Source organism: Podarcis cretensis (assembly GCF_951804945.1).
Source record: "Podarcis cretensis genome assembly, chromosome: 11".
Taxonomy (NCBI): Eukaryota; Metazoa; Chordata; class Lepidosauria; order Squamata; family Lacertidae; genus Podarcis; species Podarcis cretensis.
Genome location: NC_137180.1, coordinates 63,240,851 through 63,259,769, shown reverse-complemented (window position 1 = coordinate 63,259,769; position 18,919 = coordinate 63,240,851). Strand labels below are relative to the sequence as shown.

At 46.0% G+C, this 18,919-nt stretch overlaps 1 protein-coding gene across 1 annotated transcript in view; it reads right to left on the bottom strand.

The window, feature by feature from the left end:
- Positions 1 to 18,919, bottom strand: part of UBE2R2 (ubiquitin conjugating enzyme E2 R2) — a 56,853-nt gene that overhangs the window by 37,602 nt on the left and 332 nt on the right. The window lies entirely within an intron of this gene.

The window sequence follows — 18,919 nt, the reverse complement described above, 5'->3', positions numbered from 1 at the left end:
GCTGCATTGCACATAGAATAGCTTAAGAATGCATAGCCAAGGGTGAAGAGCTTTTGCAAACACACACTAGATAAAGTTGAGAGGGTTGTTATTTTGGTCTTGAAATGTTCATTAAGCAGAAAAAAGGCTTAATGTGGACAGCACATGAGATGATTCTGGTGACATCTGTAACAACACCCAGTTTCCTATGCTATTCCAGTCACACAATTTAAGATCTGTGGAATAATCTGGGAGATATATAAGGGCAGGTGGTTTGTGACTGGAGCTTGCATCCCTTGTTTACAGGAACTTCCTCCTCAAGGTGCTAACATATTCAGGTTCATGGTCAGCCCAGAAAGCTTATCTAAAGCACCAAAAGCAAACTGCTGAAACATGAAAAGGCAGCATGCAAAGGACATTGAAGTCTGTGTATGTTCACTGCCACTAACTTTTGCTTTGGGACAGTCTTGGTAAGAGAGGTTAGCTGTGTTTGTAGTGCACACAACGACCCTGACACAAACTTGATGGGATGCCAGGTTCCCAGTAGCCTGTACTTCCCTAATATGGAAAATGCAAAGTCATCAGATGTTTGGGAAATGACCTCAGGGGGTATTACAGTACGATCTGCTCAACATTTATGGAAAGGCTGCCTGATGTTTCACAAGAGCCAGCTTGCGTTTGAATAAAGGTGCTTAAAAACGTTCTGTGCAGTTTGTGCATCCTAAAAATGCTACAGAAAGTTTCAGGCACAGGGCATGGGAATTTTCAGACTCCTACACGAGCATGATAAAAAATGCTTTTGTATTAATTGTACTAGTAGAATTATTCTAGTAGGCTGGTTGGTTTCAATGTGTGGCAATCGATTATGGATGGAGGAGTTGCAACATGTGGAACAGCCCAAAGTTTTACAGATTACAACAGAAGGCACACACTCCAACACAACATGCGTAACAGGGAGCTGTTTTTAATTTGGCAGAGGGTGACATGACCTGCACTGAGCAGACAAAGTTAGTTAGGGGTGTCGTCCTGCAGAGAGACAAACAGGTCCAAGGGTGGATTTGGACAGCTTAACACATTCAAGCAGCTACACTCAGCACGTGAGCAATGGCTGAGGCTTTTAGATTCAGATACCAGCTGCCACATGATGAAATTTTATACAAAATAAACTCATCCAACACCCCAGACTCAACACAATTTGTTCAGGGGTAGTTTAAAGCAAACGATCCTGGATCTAAAAGAGAATACAAGCATTAATATCCCTTAAAGGTAAAGGTAAAGGTACCCCTGCCCGTACGGGCCAGTCTTGACAGACTCTGGGGTTGTGCACCCATCTCACTTAAGAGGCCAGGGGCCAGCGCTGTCCGGAGACACTTCCGGGTCACGTGGCCAGCGTGACATCGCTGCATCTGGCGAGCCAGCGCAGCACACGGAAACGCCGTTTACCTTCCCGCTGGTAAGCGGTCCCTATTTATCTATTTGCACCCGGAGGTGCTTTCGAACTGCTAGGTTGGCAGGCGCTGGGACTGAGCAGCGGGAGCGCACCCCGCCGCAGGGATTCGAACCGCCGACCTTTCGATCGGCAAGCCCTAGGCGCTGAGGCTTTAACCCACAGCGCCACCTGCGTCCCTAATATCCCTTATTGCTATGCATTCATTAGCTTAGAAATCTGTTCTGCCTCTTCACTAATCCTCTTCACTTTAGACACACTGAGGCTTCTGCCAGTTCAAGGGAACATTTGTAGTAGTGCACCTTAGTTCTCACTTTTTTCCTCCAGTATTACTTCCAAATATCCTGCGTCCCAAAACAAGCCATCTTAATAGTATGAATCATGAGCAAGAGAGTGCTATTCAAGTAGGCCAAGGAGTGTGCAACATTTTCATCTGAATATTTAAGCTATCAGATGCAATATAGCTTCTGTTCCCTGTACAGGTTAAAGTACCATTACACTTGCAATTAAGGTTGCTACTGATGTAAAAGGACCTGGCTAACAGTTCAGCTCTGTGGAACAATGTGTTCTGCTACCCAATTCAAAAACCTGTGTGCACCTCACACAAAAGAAGGCATCACTGCTTTTTCAAAACATGTCCTGCGAGGTCAGCAAAGCAACTAGACCACTATTTCCCAAACTTGGGTCTCCAGCTGTTTTTGGACTACAACTCCCATCATCCCTAGCTAGCAGGAACAGTGGTCAGGGTCCTGTAGTGTTGTAGTCCAAAAACAGCTGGAAACCCAAGTTTGGGAAACACTGAACTAAACCAAGAGCCTTTATCTCTAACCCACCCTCCTCCCCACCCTTTGCGCCAACTGGTAAGGAATGGGAGCATGGGGGAAGAAGAGAGAGGGTACAATATCTGCTTTGCCCCTAGACACAAGACAATTCTTGGTTAGAAACTTATTTCAATTCCTCTTCACAAAGAGTTTTAGCATCCCATCTAACAAATGACCAGCCAATCCTTAGTGTTTTTCACATGTGGTTGGATTAACTTTTGCATGCACCATTGCTTGGTTTCATAAACACTCCTGCAAGAATCTTTACAAACCAGGATCCACATACAATCCTAGGAGTTGCATCACCTCCTTATCTACCTACACAAACAGAACTCAAGAGCATTTCACCTACAAGCCTCTACTGCCTAAATCGGCTGATTCTGAGAGTTATGTAAAGGCAAGGCAAGGGCTCCAACAACCCAAATCCCACACACTGAAAAGAACACACAAGGGGGCCTAATGCATGCGTGCAGAGCTGTTTATGTGAGGTAGACGCCAAATGTACCAGAATCATGCCTCACATAGAAGAGCTCCACAGGTGTACATTAGAATACCTTCACATGCAGCATGGATGGCAAGCTAGCTCATGCAATCTCACTACCCCAAGCCTTCTTTCAGTGCATGGAAGCATGCGGCTCTTAAGTCCACCAACTCCCACACCAAAGTGCTAGGTACAGAGGATTCTCAATGGTTTTTGCTAATAGTGCATGTACTGCAACACAAAACGCACTGGAGGAAAGAATTAAAGGAACACCTAATAGGTTTTTGAAATTAAACTTGTAGCTATTTACACAGATCACTTCCCTACATCTCACTAACTTGGGCAAAGTTAGAGTGGCTTTGAAAAGTTCCCAGCAAGTAAGAGAAATGACAAAACTGCACTTGCTTTGTGCATCCAAGAAAAAAAGTTCAATGAAGATAAGAGCATCCGCTTTGGGTTTTAGACTAGCAAAAAGCGATGCTACTTCTTCATGCTTCTAAGGACAGATAGATGTCATTAGAGAGCTTTGTAATCAGGAGTGTCTTAACATCACTTCTGGCATGAAAGAGAAGGGCCACTCACTATATCAGGGATGTGGAAGCTTTGCCCCACAGGCCAAGTTAGGCCCAGACAGCAGATTCTGACTGGCCATACTCACCTGATGCCAAATGACATCAGGTGAGAGCAAGTGAAGCCATAGGTCACCACATAACTGCACCTGGTGTCAAAAGGACCACAGCATAGCTGCCAGGTGAGCCTGTTGTGGGAGGACATCTCAAACCCCGGGTGTCATAACCAAAATGGTCCTCTTGGTTGCAGCCACCCACCTCACCTCACTTGGCCGGGACACCCAGAGAAAGGCTGAGAAAAGTCTCAAGATAACCCCTTACCATTTAGAACTTAAAGGCGAGTTGTAACACTCTTATTAGGCCTGGAAGTGGACTGTCAGTGCAAGGTGACAAAGCAGAGGAAGAATATGCCTGTGAGTGGCCAATCCCATTTAATCTTGCTGCTCTGTTATAGACTCTCTTCAGTTGTCTGGACAGCTTTAAAAGGCAGCCCCACACACAGCACATTGAAATAATAAACAAGGAGGTTACTGGAGTAGAGATAACTGTAGCAAGCCTATCTGTATGGACAGGTCACATGGGGTCACAGCTGGTAAACCAGTCTAAGCTGTTAAAAGGTATTCAGAGGCAGAGGTCACCCGTGCTTCCAAGCACTAGTACGATTAAACAAATCAACACTAAGACACCAAATAATAAAACCACAGATCAGTGCTATAATAATAATAAAAAAACAAAGCTACAATGGTGCCCCGCAAGACGAATGCCTCGCAAGACGAAAAACCCGCTAGACGAAAGGCTTTTCCATTTTGGAGGCGTTTCGCTAAACGAATTTCCCTATGGGCTTGCGAGTTTTTCTGACTTTCCCCCCCTTTTTCTAAGCTGCTAAGCCGCTTATCCGCTAAGCTGATAAGCCACTAAAAGCCGCTAAGCCGCTAATAGCGCTAAGCTGCTAAGCCGTCAATGGGCTTGCTTCGCAAGACGAAAAAACTGCTAGACGAAGAGAATCGCGGAACGGATTCTTTTCGTCTTGCGAGGCACCACTGTACCTTAAAACAAGGGCTTCCCAAAACTAGAGGAGAAAAGTAAGTTTCCATTGATGTCATCACCATTTGAGGTTCCAGGGGGAGGGAGTTCCACAGATGAAGCACCAGTAAGAATGTATCCCTATCGTGTTTATGACTTCCTTGATATTGTACATGGGCTGCAACTGGTCTGTGACCGAAATAATAAAATTCAAATTCAAATTCAAGCACCAGTAAGGGTAGAAAGGTCTATTCCAGGTCCCAAAGAAGTCTTCCACCCCACTGACAATCTCAGGCTGAGAAATATGGGACAACGTCATACATGCAATCCTGGAGAAAAAGTAGTCTGGAACACTTCAAGGCAGCTTGTGCACATACTTGTGTATAATAAAGATACACCAAGTCTGGGTTTCTTGAAGTAACCAAGTTTGAAGGCAGAATATTCACATCCTGGGTATAAGTAGTTCAAATGGGACCTCCTTGCAATGAGAGGATCTTCCCTCAAAACACCAAGCATCCGCATTAATTTTAAACTGGTTGTCGTTTAGTTCTTCGGGCAGAAATGGGCTGTGTTAGACTGACAATGAAACTTAACGAAGTCACAGCTGACCTTGATAGAAACGTGAAAGTCATTTTGAGTTTCACTTTCCCTCCCCAAAACGTGAAATAATAATAGTGATAATCAGGAGGAATCAACAGCCCGGATTATGGGTGATTTTAGGAAAGCTGCTGACTATTCCACCACAGATTTGAGTTGTCTCATGGTTTTACTATTTGTGCTTAAAACAGCAGCATGAGCCTTATGAGCCATTTGGTGAGCCAGAAACTTGCAGTACACCTCCCTTTTGCACTGCTAACAAAATTACTCAGCTGTCCATGCGATGTAGGTGTCCTTAGGAGTTCAATCTTGGGTGGTTGGGACTGCAGAATACAGTTCACACAGGGATCAAAACCAACCTAATAGGTAAGTTTTGCATCTTACAGGGAAGACACATCTGCAGGTGAGAAACATGAAATTGGGGCATGCTGCACATGTGCAATATTTATTTAGAGAACAGGAAGCTGCCTTGCACCAAGAAAATACCACTGGCCATTCTTCTTCTTTACCCACCCTTCACCCTAAGGTCCCAGGATGGGTTACAACATTAAAACTAATGTTGCCTACCTGCACCAGGGGTGAGGAACTAATGTCTACCCAGGGCTGCATTCCTTTCAGGGCAACATGCCAGTGGTGGAAAAGGAGCAGAGGTTCAAGTGGATGGAGCAAAATACATTTTACTTTTGTGTAAAAGCCTAGTTACTACACGCACACCTCTCTCTAGCCACATCTGCAAAAGGCATTACAGTCACACCTCAGGTTGAAGAAGCTTCGGGTTGAGCGTTTTCAGGTTACACTCCGCGGCGACCCGGAAGTAACGAAACGTGTTACTTCCGGGTTTCGCCGCTCGCGCAGACGCTCAAAATGATGCCACGCGCATGCGTGGAAGCGGTGAGTCACGACCGGCACACGCACAGACGCAGGTTGTGTTCACTTCAGGATGCGAATGGGGCTCCGGAACATACCAGAGGTACCGCTGTCTTGAGAACATTTCATCCAAGCAAAACCACAGGGTCCCCCAGCCTAGTCTGCACTGGCTAACAACGATTATTCAGATTTTCAGACAGGGGACCTTCCCTGTCTTTCCTGGATATGTCAGAAGTTGAACCCAGTACCTTTGGCATGACCACTGAGCTATGACCCTTCCCCAAAGGACTGTAGACATCAGTATTGTCCTACCCTAGTCACACGCTGCCACCAAGATCTGCAAAGAAAGGGCAGAGACAACTCTGGCAACATAGCACTGGTGGACAGGAAAGCAAATGGTGGCCCTCGGATTCAGGCTGAAAGCCCTGCTGCCATGGCCAGGGTCAAGTCTCAGTCTCCCCGCTGCCTAGAATTGAACAGCTGTAGCATATGATCCTCTCTAGTGAGCTGTATGGAGTTGGGCTCAATCTTGGGCTTCTTCCAGCCTCGCTGCTGTAGAGGACTACAATTCCCTGGGGGACAATGCGGTGGATCAAGTTTCATTTCCCAGCAACTCCAACCTTTCCAAGATGCCAGTGTACATGCAATCTTGCACCTACAAACTACTAAGAGGGGAAAGAAGGGGAGGCAAATGCTAAGCAGGAGACCAGATAGTGCAACGAACACTTGCCCTGCAGTCTGACTCCAGCCACTCCAAAAGTCATGCCACAGAGGGGTGAGAGATACTGTCTGACTGACCCCTTATTTTTATTACTTTTTACCTGAGCATATGCACTGCTTTTTTAAAATCTCAGTGTACCTTTAAAGCCACAGTGTGTTCCACAGGCAGAAGCACTTAGATTTACACTAGACATACATAGTCTGAGCTTGCAGCTTATATTACTTCTCCTGACTGGCTTGGGGAGAGGGAGTAATGCTTTGAGCCATATGCCACATGTACCAAACCAAATACTGACAGTGCCAAGGAGGCAGGAGGCAGCCTGTTTTGCTTTCTGCTCCTCGTGGTCCGGGGAAAGGGATTATGTGGTGCTGCAGTGCGCTCTGATAGACGACCTTAAAGCACTCTGCAGCCTCGTATAATCTGGCTTCCAGGTCAACGGCAAAGGGAAGGCAGCCAACAGAGCCACCTGTCTCGCCCAACCCTTAGAAAGGCTTACAAAGCAGACCTCCTCAACAGATGCCAATATTTGAATAATCCTGTTATGATCACGAAACCTTGGAATGTTTATCCACACCCCTTCATCCCCCCCCCAATAGTATGCGAGATGTAAGGTTGCTCATGTGACAGGTCCCAGCCAAAAAAAGAAAAAGTAACAGCAGTGTATACTCCGTGCTTTAATATTCCCCGTAGTTAAATATGTTTTAGTCCTTCGGGTTTACAATCAAATTAGTCTTCCCAATTCTGGTGTTTTGAGTAAAACTCACCATAGCACATTTTGTAGGCCCAGGAAACAAACCCCACAAACAGAAGGACACTCCCCACAGCCCCGTGACTGAGGTGCCTGCAAGTGATTTGAGCAACTTGGACAAGATCCTGTAGAATTTTATCAGTTATCTGCACAATCAGGATGAATTTCAGGAACCAAAATCCTTTTTTTCTGTGTAACCTGAGCAGGAGCAGAGAACAATGTTATATGTAATTGTTGTAGCGTGTCTTCATTTATCCCACCTCACGGCCCTATCCTTACATTATGAATGGTCTCTCTCTATATATGGACAGTCCCTGGATAAAGTGACTTTTCTTCTTTGCCCTATGTCCTTTTTAAAATGTGGCTCTTTTGCGGAAGGGGGGTGTTCTTGGGTTGTTTTTATTTTGATTATATATATTGTGGTTTTTATGTTGATCTTCTCTATGAACCGCCCTGAGACCTCCAGGTATAGGGCAGTATATAAATTCAATAAATAAAAAACTAATAATAATTCTTTAAGCTCTCAAAGTTCATAACCTAGCTCAAGGTTGTCATCTGAACTAGCCATAAGTTTAAATGAGAATCAAACAGTCAGTCCATCATTTGAAAAACAAGACTTTAGAGCCGTCTTGCTCCAAAATGGCAACTACACATTCCATTTTGGCAACTGTAACCTTGGTTTAAGGAGCCATTTGGCACCTGAATTCTATTATCTGAGTCTAACACTGTTTTTTGCGCCTGAAACCCAGGTTCAGGGTGCCATGTAGCAAGTAGCCTTTATATCCCAGTTTCTAACATTGTCTAAAGGGAGTATTGTAGGAGGCAGCCTTGCAAATAAAACCACGAAAGTCCCAAGCCCATGAATACTGCCCGTGCTTGTCACTTGCGGCACTCCAACAGAAGCAGCAATTCAAACTCCATCCCCATTTGAAGAGAGCTTCTCTCTTTTACCAGTGTTCAAGGCAAGTAGTGCTTTTCAAACGCGTATTTAAAGCAAGTTAGATATTAAACATTTTTTAAAGCTAGGTCCTTAAGACAGTTGTGGGCCCCTACAAAGCATGGAGCACTCTTTATGCCTTCAACACAAGGACCCAGCTGCTAACCAGACTCTGCACTGCCACTGAGCTACAAAGGATTCATTGTTTTGATAGCAAAAACATGTTCAAATTTACTGCACTTGCTCCTTTAATACTGTGTCTGGAGAGGTTTTGTGATCTAGATGTTTAGCTCTTGCTTTAAGCAAAGCAGACTTAAATTGCAACATAATGCGGAAAAAGGTAAGATACAAGTAAGATCCTAAACTAGAGGAAGTGTTTGCCAAAAGGGGTTGGCTGTGTGGTTGGTTTTTTTGCATTTGTTTTGGTTTCTGAGGAGTTGCCATTGCAGAAGATCATGTGCTCTACCCAGTTTGTCAGTGAGTGTTGGAAGGTTAAGATTTTCCTAAAGTTTATCCCCACCACAAGGTTTTCCAGGCAGGCTACAAATGTCAAGGAGCTATTGCCACTAACTCACTTTAAAGGAGCTAAAGTAAGCGAGGACAGGAGGCAAGGGTTCTTTCTTTGTTTTTCTGGACTAGGGCAGGCCAGTAGGCATCTAGCTAGCTTGCTTGGTGATTTTATGGCACAGCAAACATCTAGGCATATTGTGCCAGAGCCCAGATTACATTTCAAGTAGCCATCTCCAAGTTTCCATTCCATTCATGCATAAAGCTTTGTCACCAGTCATCTCTCATTAATCCTCAAGAGCTTAAAGGGTTCTGAATTGCAAACTTACCCATGATGAGGCACAAAGGAACAGCAGCACAGAAGCTGCTCCTCCTGCTCTTAGTTCTCCATTAAGGGGCAGTGTATAACAAGAGGCGACAAGAGGTAAAAGCTTTTGCCTTCTTTCAAGTGGCACACTGACATCCCTAGCTCTGGAGCAAGAACCAAGCAATTATTCAGGCCTTGCTGCCATTTCTTTGTAGATTTTAGGAGAGAGTTTTAGAATAAGGACTCTTCTGTGTGAGTGTCTGAGGGCCCTGCTCTTGCCGCTTACCATCTACCTGGCCCAGGGCGGGGCCTGAAGCCTCACAGGGACTGCTGCGCTCTGCTGCCCAGGAGGACTCTCCTGTGTGAGTGTCTGAGGGTCCTGCTCTTTCCGCTTACCATCTACCTGGCCCAGGGCGGGGCCTGAAGCCTCACAGGGACTGCTGTGCTCTGCTGCCCAGGAGGACTCTCCTGTGTGAGTGTCTGAGGGCCCTGCTCCTTCCTGCCACTTATCACCTGGCCCAGGGCGGGGCCTGAAGCCTCACAGGGACTGCTGCACTCTGCTGCCCAGGAGGACTCTCCTGTGTGAGTGTCTGAGGGCCCTGCTCCTTCCTGCCACTTACCACCTGGCCTGGGGCGGGGCCTGAAGCCTCACAGGGACTGCTGCGCTCTGCTGCCCAGAAGGATTCTCCTGTGTGAGTGTCTGGGGGCCCTGCTCCTTCCTGCCACCTACCACCTGGCCCAGGGCAGGGCCTGACGGGCCTCACTAGGACAGTTGCTGTTACTGCTGGAGGGGTGCAGAGTGCTTTTTAAATGTTTTAAAATTTTTCTTTTGAATTTTTTGTATGTGGGGGGTGGGGGTGGGATGGATGTTTATTGGGCCTGGGAATTTGTTTGATTTTATGTTTTTGTAATTTTTACTGTTTTTTGTTTGTATTGTTTTATTGGTTTTTTGTTGTTGTTTTTTAAGGTGTTATTTTGTTCTTAAGGGGAGGGGTCAGGGCTGCCGGGGAGTAGGTCCCAGCCAACAAAATGGCTGGGGCATGGTCCACAGGGGGGGATGCACTGGGATAACTGATCTCAGTGATCACGGGTATGAGGAGGAGTTACACTAAGACCAGACCATGTCATTACAGAGGAGGCAGGTTTAGTCGTTGTCTGAGGACTATCCCTGCCTCCGGGTCTGGTCCTGACCGGATGGATACTAGAATCAGCAAGGGATACCCACATGACCTGAAGGTGCTGCTGTGCAATGCCAGGTCAATGATTCATAAGACCACTGCCATCCATGACTTGATCATGGATGGAGGACTTCACCTGGCATGTGTAACAGAGACTTGGTTGGATGAAGCAGATGGGCCTGTCCTTGCCGCTGCTTGTCCACCAGGTTTCTCTTATGCACAGCAACCCAGGTCATGTGGGCAGGGGGGGGGTTGCAGTGATTTTTAGGAAGTCATTAGTTTGCACCAGGCGTCCTATTGGGAAGACCCAGTTTTCCGAGTGCATGTTCTGGAAGTTGGGCAATAGGGGCAGTACAGGATTCCTTTTGGTGTACCGACCTCCCCGCTGCACCAAGGATTCCCTGCCCAAGCTGCTTCAGGTTGTGGTGGATGTTCTCCTGGAGACACCTAGCTTGGTTGTCCTAGGGGATTTTAACATTGCCGACACAACTTTACAAGGGGCTGCTCGGGACTTTGTGGAAAGCATGGCCTCCATGAGGCTGTCCCTGAATAAGTCTGGCTCAACCCATAGCCGCAGACATGCCTTGGACCTGGTGTTTACTTCTATGGATGTTGGTGATCTGACACTAAGTAAAAGCGAAACGAAAGAAGTGCCATGGTCAGATCGCTTCCTGGTGCAACTGGACTTCTCTGCGACCCATTGCCTCTGCAGGGAGGTGGGACCGATTTGAATGGTCCGCCCCCGCCACTTAATGGATCCAAATAGTTTCCAGAGAGTGGTAGGGGATGCTTTATCCCATGTTGATGGCCTTTCAGTCGATTCCCTGGTGGCCTGCTGGAATGTGGAGTTAACCAGGGCTATTGACTGTTTGGCTCCGAAGCGCCCTCTCCGATTGCATGGAGCCCGGACAGCCCCGTGGTTTTCCACGGATCTGAGGGCAATGAAACAATCGTTGAGACAGCCAGAGTGCCGGTGGCGGATAACTCATTCCGAATCTGACCGGACACAGGTTAGAGCTCAACGTCGAGCCTACCAAGTGGCGATAGCGACAGCGAAGAAGACTTTATTCACCGCCTATATTGCATCTGCAGAAAACAGCAGCAGGAGACTTTTTCAGGTGGTTCACAATTTAGCGGAACCACCTGCAACATCGGGGCCCAGTACGGGCCACATGATCTCCTGCAATGATTTCGCAAAGTTTTTTGCAGATAAAATCGCTCAGATTCGGGAAGAAGTAGACTCCACCGTGGGAGCAGGGCCAGGGCTGGAGAGTGCTAGAGTCCTGTCTAGTCAAGTTGTGTGGGATCAGTTCCAATCTGTTACCTCCGAGGATGTGGACAGGCTGCTTGGACGAGTGAAGCCAACCACCTGTCTCCTGGATCCTTGCCCATCCTGGCTTATAAAAGCTAGCCGGGAAGGACTGGGTGATGGGCTTCGTGGGGTGGTGAATGCTTCCCTCCGTGAGGGAGCCTTCCCAGACCCACTGAAAGAGGCGGTTATTAAACCGCTTCTTAAAAAACCATCTTTAGATGCGGCCACGATGGCCAATTATCGCCCAGTCTCAAATCTTCCATTCTTGGGCAAGGTGATTGAGCGAGTGGTTGCTGAACAACTCCAGGCACGCCTGGAAGAAGCGGACCATTTGGATCCCTTCCAGTCGGGATTCAGGCCTCATCATGGGACTGAAACTGCCTTGGTCGCACTGGTTGATGATCTCCGGCAGGCTAGGGACAAAGGTGAGAGCTGTTTCCTAGTTCTGCTGGATCTCTCAGCGGCGTTTGATACCATCGACCATAACATCCTTCTGGACCATCTTGAGGAGCTGGGAGCTGGGGGCACGGTCATACAGTGGTTCCGCTCCTTCCTCCTGGGCCGTGTTCAGAAAGTGGTGGTGGGGGATGAGTGTTCAGACCCCTGGGCTCTCACTTGTGGGGTGCCTCAGGGTTCTGTCCTCTCCCCCATGCTTTTCAACATTTACATGCAGCCACTGGGTGAGATCATCAGGAGGTTTGGGCTGGGTGTTCATCAGTATGCAGATGATACCCAGCTCTACCTCTCTTTTAAATCAGAACCAGTGAAGGCAGTGAAGGTCCTGTGTGAGTGTCTGGAGGCGGTTGGAGGATGGATGGCGGCTAACAGATTGAGGTTGAATCCTGACAAGACAGAAGTACTGTTTTTGGGGGACAGGAGGCGGGCAGGTGTGGAGGATTCCCTGGTCCTGAATGGGGTAACTGTGCCCCTGAAGGACCAGGTGCGCAGCCTGGGAGTCATTTTGGACTCACATCTGTCCATGGAGGCACAGGTCAAATCTGTATCCAGGGCAGCTGTTTACCAGCTCCATCTGGTACGTAGGCTGAGACCCTATCTGCCTGCAGACTATCTCGCCAGAGTGGTGCATGCTCTGGTTATCTCCCGCTTGGACTACTGCAATGCGCTCTACGTGGGACTACCTTTGAAGGTGCCCTGGAAACTACAACTAATCCAGAACGCGGCAGTTAGACTGGTGACTGGGAGCAGCCGCCGAGACCATATAACACCGGTCTTGAAAGACCTACATTGGCTCCCAGTACGTTTCTGAGCACAATTCAAAGTGTTGGTGCTGACCTTTAAAGCCCTAAACGGCCTCGGTCCAGTATATCTGAAGGAGCGTCTCCTCCCCCATCATTCTGCCCAGACACTGAGGTCCAGCTCCGAGGGCCTTCTGGCGGTTCCCTTACTGCGAGAGGCCAAGTTACAGGGAACCAGGCAGAGGGCCTTCTCGGTAGTGGCGCCCGCCCTGTGGAACGCCCTCCCATCAGATGTCAAAGCGATAAACAACTACCTGACATTCAGAAGTTCAGGGAAGTTTTTAATATGTGACATTTTAGTGTATTTTTCATCTTTGTTGGAAGCCGCCCAGAGTGGCTGGGGAAACCCAGCCAGATGGGCGGGGTACAAATAATAAATTATTATTATTATTATTATTATTATTATTATTATTATTATTATTATTATTATTAAGCCAGTTTGTTCACTGGGGCAAATTGGAATTTATAGATAGGGCAGTTGGTGTAAGAGGTTTCTGCCACAGCAGCAGCACCTTTAAAAGCTGGTACCAGGAATTTGGAAGACTGGGAGTGGAAATGCATATCCAACCCATGCTTGATCACCAGCCATCAGCCTTCTGTGGCAACTGATAATTGCTTCTGAGCAAGTGGCAGGTTTCTATTCTACTAGCTTCCTCACTCGAATGCTTAAGGCTCTACCGCAAGCATTCTATTTGACAGAGCCCCCATTTAGTTATCAGTACTGGGAACTGCTACTAGCTGCCATTGCCCCCAGCAGTCAGACGGTGCACGTCTAGTCACTGTAACGTAACACAAGAAGCCTGGATAGCTCAGTTGGTAAGAACATGGTGCTGATAATGCCAAGGTTGCAGGTTCAATCCCCATATGAGACAGCTGCATATTTCTGCATTGCAGGGAGTTGGACTAGATGATCCTCAGGGTCTCTTCCAACTCTACAGTTCCATTATTCTATGAAATCTATGATTCTAAGGAGCACATGGAAGCAAGGCTCCTCTGAGGCAAAACACATGCTTTGTACACACACAAGCTGCCAGATTCATTAGAGCAGCCGTCTCTAAAGACACAACTGGCCCAGCATCCTGTTTTCCCAGTGGCCAGTCAGGTGCCTACGGAAAGCTGAGTGCAGCAGTGATTTCCAGCACCAAGAGGCATGTTGCCTCCAGCAGCGAAGGAAAAATACAGCCCTTGTGGCTAGTAGCCATTGATAGCCTTACCCTGCATTAATTTGTCTAATCCTCTTCTAAAGCCCGTTGCTACACGCAAGTCACCATTTCCAGTTAAAGCAGACATTCAGCTAGTAGGAGAGATATTTCTTGAGGTCTTTTGAGAGCTACTGCTTTTAGAGTAAGTATTCAAAGCAAAATGGACTAATGGTCTGCCTAAGCAGAGGGCAGTTTCATATGTGAGGTCAAATCCATGCAGATTAGAACTGGGATGGGCGTACAAGCAGTTCTGTCACCATGACACACTTACAAGGGCAAAAGAGGCTACCAAGTCCCAGACAGATAAATGCTCTCAAGGCACAGGGCAGACCAGGAAAGAGATGAAAACAGCAAAGTTTAAATTAGTGTAATGGAGCTATATGTGTGAAACCCTCTTGTGTGATAGTGGGAGTGAGGAACAGTAGATTTTTGGGAAAACAGAAGGGCCTGCTGTGCTTAAACTGAAATAATAAAGAGGGGGAAGCTGTTTCAAAAACCCCACCTGGCCCCTTTGTTCCAATTCAAGGGTGCGGGAAAGTAGGCGGGAAGGATTTGGCAATTTAATGGAACAGCAGTATTAAGGCCACATCCAAACAAACGAATGGCAAGGCAGTAAATAGGAACAGGATAACAAAACCAAACGGAAGAGACACCACAGATGTTCAGGCACTAAGCAGACCAGCATTCCTTAACCCAGCTGGCAGGAGCCTCCATTAGCAGCAAAGTTTTGGAGTCTGTTAAAGACTGGTTTGTTGCAGCACAATGTTTGACAGTAGTCTATTGCACAGGTCCAACTCAAATGAGTCTCCACTAAAATCTCTCTTGGCAAATCTCTCTTTGACTCTTAGGACAAAGTCCCTTCAGCTTGTGCTACGAATGCTGCCCTACAATTCACTCAATACCGTGCTATTTCCCAACTAGCACACAGCACCAACACATCTGTTTATTACCATAGTCAGAACCTGATGTCCAAAACATCTCTAAAACTTTCTAAATCCCATGAAAGTGAACACATATTTTCCTTCAAATGTAAACAATTACAGAAGCACCCATTAATCCTTAATTTCTACCTACTGCAAGAACTCCAGAACTGTTTCTCCAAAGCATCCTTTTGGATACTGAAGAAGCAACAGCATTCCCTTTCCCAATTTCCCTGGTAACTTGGTGGCAAATATCTTTAGGGGCAGAAACTGTTAAACATGGCTTGCTAAGATAGTATTGACAGGGCCTCTGACAAAGGGAAAGCTTGCCTCATCAACCATTTGTATAAAGTAATCCAGCAAATATTTGTACTTCCAAAAACCTTTTGATAAATTCACTTAAGCTCCTACCTCAGTAGTCATAGAATAGGGTATGCATCTTGTTAAAGATGGACGATTATTACAGTATATCAATAGCTAGCATCATTGACAGCTAATTGGAACCTCCAGGCAGAGCTAGCATTTTATTTAATTCAATTATTAAGTTATCTAATTTTAAAAAATCCTCTAGACAATGAAAAATTTGACTGGCAGATGCTGCACACAAAACGGGGGATGATCACATACATCCCATCCCATTTACAACCTTTCCAGAAGTATTTACTTGATAGCTATTGGTTTCATTCAGGGCAGTTATATTCTTAACACATACTTTAACCTGGAGGATTAACAAATTCATCCACCTTGCAATGCACAATTTTACCCATAAGATTCCACCCAACCAGTTTTGTATTTAGGATACAAGAATCAAAATTCTGCCTTTTAAAAAAGCTGCTCTTTACTTCTATGCTGTCCTCTCTCTGAAGTGATCAGTGCAGCATGCATGAGTTCTCCCCATGCCATTTCTGCCTTCACAACCACCATAGGGTAACCATTTGCTTCCTGCTCCCTCCAGGATGCCTACTTCTACAGTTCTGGTATCTGAAGAAGTGTGCATGCACACGAAAGCTCATACCAAGAACTAACTTAGTTGGTCTTTAAGGTGCTACTGGAAGGAATTTTTTTAGTTCTGAGATAGTACACTTTGGTTATCATTCTGTCTCATGTACAGAGGCTAGTGGAACGTTTTGGGAATGTGCTGGGTTGTGGTGAAAGGTGATAAAATTCCAAATGTTTACACGTATCTGATCTTGAACAGCATCGTGTCCCAACCTACTTCTTTCCAAATGTATCCTCCTTGGTAATGGAATGTCATTCCACTCACCACCGTTTTTTGCTCTCTAGTGCCAAAAGTCTTATGACTGAAAATATGACAATTCTCTAGGCAACAAAATATCTGAATATCAGATGATGTAAACAAACAAGGGGTGATAATGAAATTTGCCATTTAATGATCAATTATTCAAAGCATTTCGTAGAACTGTAAAGATAAGCCAATGAGAATATGTTACCTTTTAAAATAAACTCCAGAGTTCTCCTCTCATGATTAGTTTATTCAAAGCCAATGTTAAGTAACAATGTTATTAAAATATGCCATGGCTGCTTAGAGGAGCCAGACAAAATTAAAGGCAAGTCACTTTTTAAATGAGGCTATGGATAGTGCAAAGCTGGGTATGCCTTTTCCTGAATGGGGAATGCTTGTATACCTAGACTCCTACACAGCTGGAAGAAAGGAAACAGGAGAAAAGATTTCTATCAAGTTAACACTGATACAATTGAGGTTTCAGACCTAAGCACACTTACTAGAATTAGGTCCCACTGAATTAAGCAAGGCTTGCGTCAGAGGAAAGAGGCACTTAAGAAAATTCTTAGTTTTGTGAAGTTGGCCATGTTGCTTTGTGTACTTAGGGATCTCAACAACCAAGCATGTTGAGCATTTAACTGTTCTACAGCTCAAAGATATCCAAGGTATCCCAAATATAAGGTAAAAGGTAAAGGACCCCTGGATGGTTAAGTCCAGTCAAAGGCGATTATGGGGTGCAGCGCTCATCTCGCTTCAGGACAAGGGAGCCAGCATTTGTCCACAGACAGTTTTCTGGATCGTGTGGCCAGCAGGACTATACTGCTTCTGGTGCGACGGGACACCATGATGAGTGCCAGAGTGCATGGAAACACAGTTTACCTTCCTGCCACAGCGGTACTGATTTATCTACTCGCACTGGTGTGCTTTCGAACTGCTAGGTTGGCAGGAACTGGGACAGAGCAATACACCATTTGGGACAGAGCAATACACCAGAGCTCACCCCATCGGGCGGATTCAAACCGCCCAAGAAAGAGGCTCAGGGCTTCCAACCACAGCGCCACCCACTCCCAATATACAAAGCTCCCAGCTGAGGCTCAGTGTCTGTTACTAGAATTTGCAAAGGACCCTTAACAGCTCATTCACATTCATTTTACAGTTAACTGCAGATGCTGCATCCAACACGTTCCAACCCTATCTAGCTGAATACAATAAAAGATGGATCCAGGTTACTCAGATTTTAACTTGCAGGTTTTAATGGTACTCAGGGCACCAGTGGAAATAACTTTTTATTGAAGGTTTAACAGGAGATGTCTGAAATATAGCCATTACAACTATACAGCATTAGACAAAATCCCAGTTATCCCTTCCCTTCAAAATTAAATGCGCTCAATTGTTTTTCCTTAAGAAATACAATGTTTAAAACTTCCTCAAAGGTAAAACTCCAGTTTCAGAGATCTGCATGTAGGCCTGGTACATGGCTTATAGTAAAATTCACGCAACACCCACTGGAACTAAGCACACTGTCTCTCTCTACACCGGAGTACAGGGTAAATAGCACAATGTGGCAAGGATGATATGGGAATACTTTCCTGCTCAGCCTTGAACGATGACAGTTTTCTTACACTTGGTGAAACTACTTAGTATGTAGGAGGGAATGCCCCCTCAACATTTCCCCCTGTGACAGTGATCTGGTTTTCGTATGTCCTTTAAGAGTTTGACATAAGAACTGAGGGGAAAGGGACTTTACTTCTGGTTGAGGTGTTGGACTATGTGAGGAGACTGTGCCCAACACTATTTTGTGCTTCCAGAATCATGAGGTGGCACATACATAGGACATTATATGCCACTGCTCTAAATACTCTAAGAGGAGCTATAGCCCACAAATTATGAAGATGGTGAAAGGGGCGATAAAGGGGGTGGGCAGAGAACCAAGACAACAGATAAAAGACATCACCTCTCACACTGCCATGCAAATGGGAAAAAATAAAACAGGGGAGCCAGACAGTGTTTAGTGATTAGGGGCAGGGGTTCAAGATTATGGAGAAGCTAAATCAATCCTTAGGGATGTGTGAGCAAGAGAAAAGAGTTGCCCTTAGATGAATGGCAGTGACCGGGAGCAATGTCTGGGTACTCTATTGCCCCTGCATCTACTGAGAAAGAACAGAATGCGTCCTAGGAGACTGCCCTTTATAGAGACAAGTTATAGAAATATGGAGGTTTTCACATGAGAAGGAGAAAGTAGGCAGGAACTGAGATGCTCAAAGAAATCTGAAGCATAAAGGAGAAAGTAGTGAAGGTAGAATCCCCAAGTGTCAGCAGGAGATTTCTGCAGACAAAGAAGCATAAACAGTGGCAGTATTGTTGAAAAAACAGAAAGATGTAGAGCAATTTGGGGGGGAAGGGGCAATTTTGAACGGGAGAGAGAAGGTGTGTGGGATCATGCCTGCGGTGCTGGCAAAGGCTCCGTTTAGAGCAGCGAGTTAGTTCTAACATAGAAGAAATTCACTGCTGCTGCTTACATAACAGAGCATGCTGCAAAAAAGGGGGTGGACACATCATCCTCAAACACAAAAAAAGAACTTATCAGGGCAACCTCACAGGAGCTGCTACAGAAGGTTTTGAATGCAAGGCACTTTCTAGCACCACTTGTGCTCCAGAGGTGGAGGGGGCACAGAAGTGACCCCCTCCGCTCACCTAGGGGCATAGCTGTCAACGTTTCCCTTTTTTAAGGGAAACTCCCTTATTCCGTATAGGATTCCTCGCAAGAAAAGGGCAAACTTGACAGCTATGCCTAGGGGACTGTG